Below are 4,755 nucleotides of genomic sequence, written 5' to 3'. Positions count from 1 at the left end.
TCTTTGTCAGGTTTTGGTATTAGGGTGAAGGTGGCCTCATAGAATGAGTTTGGAAGTTCACCTTTCTCTGCAATTTTCTGGAAGAGTTTGAGTAGGATAGGTGTTAGCTCTTCTCTAAATTTTTGGTAGAATTCAGCTGTGAAGCCGCCTGGACCTGGGCTTTTGTTTGCTGGAAGATTTCTGATTACAGTTTCAATTTCTGTGCTTGTTATGGGTCTGTTAAGATTTTCTATTTCTTCCTGGTCCAGTTTTGAAAAGTTGTACTTTTCTAAGAATTTGTCCATTTCTTCCACGTTGTCCATTTTATTGGCATATAATTGCTGATAGTAGTCTCTTATGATCCTTTGTATTTCTGTATTGTCTGTTGTGATCTCTCCATTTTCATCTTTAATTTTATCAATTTGATTTTTCTCCCTTTGTTTTTTGATGAGTCTGGCTAATGGCTTGTCAACTTTATTTATCCTTTCAAAGAACCAGCTTTTGGCTTTGTTGATTTTTGCTATGGTATCTTTTGTTTCTTTTGCATTTATTTCTGCCCTAATTTTTAAGATTTCTTTCCTTCTACTAACCCTGGGGTTCTTCATTTCTTCCTTTTCTAGTTGCTTTAGGTGTAGAGTTAGGTTATTTATTTGACTTTTTTCTTGTTTCTTGAGGTATGCCTGTATTGCTATGAACTTTCCCCTTAGGACTGCTTTTACAGTATCGCACAGGTTTTTGATTGTTGTGTTTTCATTTTCATTTGTTTCTATGCAAATTTTGATTTCTTTTTTGATTTCTTCTGTGGTTTGTTGGTTATTCAGCAGTGTGTTGTTCAGCCTCCATATGTTGGAATTTTTAATAGATTTTATCCTGTAATTGAGATCTAATCTTACTGCATTGTGGTCAGAAAAGATGCTTGGAATGATTTCAATTTTTTTGCATTTACCAAGGCTAGATTTATGGCCCAGGGTGTGATCTATCCTGGAGAAGCTTCTGTGTGCACTTGAGAAAAAGGTGAAATTCATTGTTTTGGGGTGAAATGTCCTTATAGATACCAATTAGGTCTAACTGGTCTAATGTATCATTTAAAGTTTGTGTTTCTTTGTTAATTTTCTGTTCAGTTGATCTATCCATAGGTGTGAGTGGGGTATTAAAGTCTCCCACTGTTATTGTGTTATTGTTAATTTCCCCTTTCATACTTGTTAGCATTTGTCTTACATACTGCGGTCCTCCCGTGTTGGGTGCATATATATTTATAATTGTTATATCTTCTTCTTGGATTGATCCTTTGATCTTTATGTAGTGACCTTCTTTGTCTCTTTTCACAGCCTTTGTTTTAAAGTCTATTTATCTGATATGAGTATTGCTATCCTACTTTCTTTTGGTCCATATTTGCATGGAAAATCTTTTTCCAGCCCTTCACTTTCAGTCTGTATGTGTCCCCTGTTTTGAGGTGGGTCTCTTGTGGACAACATATATAGGGGTCTTGTTTTTATATCCATTCAGCCAGTCTTTGTCTTTTGGTTGGGGCATTCAACCCATTTACGTTTAAGGTAATTATTGATAAGTATGATCCTGTTGCCATTTACTTTATTGTTTTGGGTTTGAGTTTATACACCCTTTTTGTGTTTCCTGTCTAGAGAATATCCTTTAGTATTTGTTGGAGAGCTGGTTTGGTGGTGCTGAATTCTCTCACCTTTTGCTTGTCTGTAAAGCTTTTGATTTCTCCTTCATATTTGAATGATATCCGAGATGGGTACAATAATCTGGGCTGTAGGTTATTTTCTTTCATCACTTTAAGTATGTCTTGCCATTCCCTCCTGGCTTGTAGAGTTTCTATTGAAAGATCAGCTGTTATCCTAATGGGAATTCCCTTGTGTGTTATTTGTTGTTTTTCCCTTGCTACTTTTAATATTTGTTCTTTGTATTTGATCTTTGTTAATTTGATTAATATGTGTCTTGGGGTGTTTTGCCTTGGGTTTATCCTGTTTGGGACTCTCTGAGTTTCTTGGACTTGGGTGATTATTTCCTTCCCCATTTTAGGGAAGTTTTCAACTATTATCTCCTCAAGTATTTTCTCCTCAAGTATTTTCTCATGGTCTTTCTTTTTGTCTTCTTCTTCTGGGACTCCTATGATTTGAATGTTGTATGTGGTGTGTATTTCTATTAGTATTAGTCTCCTTTCATTTCTTTCTTTTGGTGGGGAGATCTAATTATCTTAATTCAACAACTCAGGAGTCAGGCAGCATCCAATCTAGTAAATAGAGGGATGCTCAAGGAGTTGCTTAAAATCGAAGGTTTTTATAGGTAGAAGGAAAGTAGGGAAGAAGGTGCTAGCAAAAGAAAAGAAAGGATTTTTTTTTTTTTTTTTAAACCAGGCCATCTTCGCTTGGAGGGAAGGAAACAGAAAAGGTCTTTACCATGTTCAGTTCAGTTCAGTTCAGTCGCTTAGTCATGTCCGACTCTTTGCAACGCCATGAATCGCAACACGCCAGGCCTCCCTGTCCATTACCAACTCCTGGAGTTCACTCAAACTCGTGTCCATTGAGTTGGTGATGCCATCCGGCCATCTCATCCTCTGTTGTCCCCTTTTCCTCCTGCCCCCAATCCCTCCCAGCATCAGAGTCTTTTCCAATGAGTCAGCTCTTCACATGAGGTGGCCAAAGTACTGGAGTTTCAGCTTTAGCATCAGTCCTTCCAAAGAACACCCAGGACTGATCTCCTTTAGGATGGACTGGTTGGATCTCCTTGCAGTCCAAGGGATTCTCAAGAGTCTTCTCCAACACCACAGTGAAAAAGCATCAATTCTTTGGCGCTCAGCTTTCTTCACAGTCCAACTCTCACATCCATACATGACCACTGGAAAAACCATAGCCTTGACTAGATGGACCTTTGTTGGCAAAGTAATGTCTCTGCTTTTGAATATGCTGTCTAGGTTGGTCATAACTTTCCTTCCAAGGAGTAAGCATCTTTTAATTTCATGGCTGCAGTCACCATCTGCAGTGATTTTGGAGCCCAGAAAAATAAAGTCTGACACTGTTTCCACTGTTTCCCCATCTATTTCCCATGAAGTGATGGGACCAGTAGACTTCTGAAATTTCAGGTTATATATTTAAAATTCACTTTCCTAGCTCTTTTATGCCCAGTGAAGTCATGGCTCATGGTCTCAAGAAGCACTTGAAGTGTGTAACAGCTCCAAAGCTTTGGATGCCAGATAAACTGACTGGTGTGTTTGCTTCTCATCCATTTACTGGTCCCCATAAGCTAAGGGAATGTCTCCTCCTAATAATTTTCCTGAGGAACAAACTTATGTATGCTTTGACAGAAGATGAAATAAAGAAGATTTGTATGCAGCGTTTCATTTAGATTGATGGCAAGGTCTTCACTGATATAACCTACTCTGCTGGTTTTATATCATTAGCATTGACAAGACTGGAGAGAATTTTCATCTTTTGCTGTTCATTGCATTACACCAAAAGAGGCCAGGTATAAGTTTTACTAAGTGAGAAAGATCTTTGTGGGGCAAAAGGAATTCTGCATCTGATGACCCTTGATGTTTGCACCATCAGCCACCTTGAGTCCCTCATCACGGTGAATGACACCATTCAAATTGATCTGGTGACTGGCAAGATTACTGATTTCATCTAATTTGACACTGGTAATCTGCATGGTTTCTGGAGGTGCTAACCTGGAAAGAATTGATATGATCACCAACTGCGAGAGACACCCTGGTTCTTTTGTAGCTCGTGAAAGATGCCAGTGCCAACAGCTTTGACACCAGATTTTCCAACATTTTCATTATTGGCAAAGGCAACACCATGGATCTCTCTTCACCATGGAAAGAGTGTCCACCTTACCATTGCTGAAGAGAGAGACAAGAGACTCATAGCCAAACAGCAGTGGATAAAATGACCTCTAGGTGACATGATTGGAAAAGTCTATACTTAATTAAAGATAATGCTGCACAAAAACAATAAAATTTTATACCCCTAGGAGATGTTGAAACTGCCATGAGATTGTGGTTTGATGTTCTGGGAGCAAATCACTCCCTTTTGTATTTATTTTATTTTTGAAATTTTATTAATTTTTTAACTGGTGGAAAATTGCTTTACAGTTTTGTGTTGGTTTCTGCTGTACAACAGTGAGAATCAGTTATAATTACACACACACACACACACACATACACCCCTTAGCTCATGAACCTCCCTTACTCCCTTCCCACCCCTGTAGGTCATCACAGAGTGCCAGGCTGGGCTCCCTGTGTTATTTAGCAACTACCCACTATTTCACATGTGATAGTGTCAACGCTACTTTTTCAGTTTGTCCCACCCTTACCTTCTCTGACTGCATCCACAAGTCTGTTCTTTACTAGGTTCATCAGTACCATTTTCTAGATTCCATATATATACATACATATACATTAATATACTGTAGTTGTTTTTCTCTTTCTGACTTACATTACTCTGTATATTAGGCTCTAGGTGCATCTACCTCACTACAAGTGACTCAGATTTGTTCCCTTTGTGCTCGAGTAATATTCCATGGTACATTTATATGTACTACAACTTCTTTATCCATTCATCTGTCAGTGGACATCTAGGTTGCTTCCATGTCCTGGCCACTGTAAATATTGCTGCAATGAGCACTGGGGTACATGAGTCTTTTATAATTATGGTTTTTTCAGAGTATATGCTCAATAGTGGGATTGATGGGTCATGTGGTAGTATTATTCCTAGTTTTTAAAAGGAATCTCCATACTGTTTTCCATAATGATTG

General features: G+C 38.3%; 1 pseudogene; it reads left to right on the top strand.

Moving 5' to 3' along the window:
* Positions 1 to 3,132: 3,132 nt before the first annotated feature.
* On the top strand, positions 3,133 to 3,891 carry LOC102267409 (small ribosomal subunit protein eS4, X isoform-like; annotated as a pseudogene).
* Positions 3,892 to 4,755: the final 864 nt, after the last annotated feature.

This window comes from Bos mutus, chromosome 7 (genome assembly GCF_027580195.1).
Source record: "Bos mutus isolate GX-2022 chromosome 7, NWIPB_WYAK_1.1, whole genome shotgun sequence".
Lineage (NCBI taxonomy): Eukaryota > Metazoa > Chordata > Mammalia > Artiodactyla > Bovidae > Bos > Bos mutus.
The sequence above is the reverse complement of the archived record's forward strand: the minus strand, read 5'-3'. Positions and strand labels throughout refer to the sequence as shown.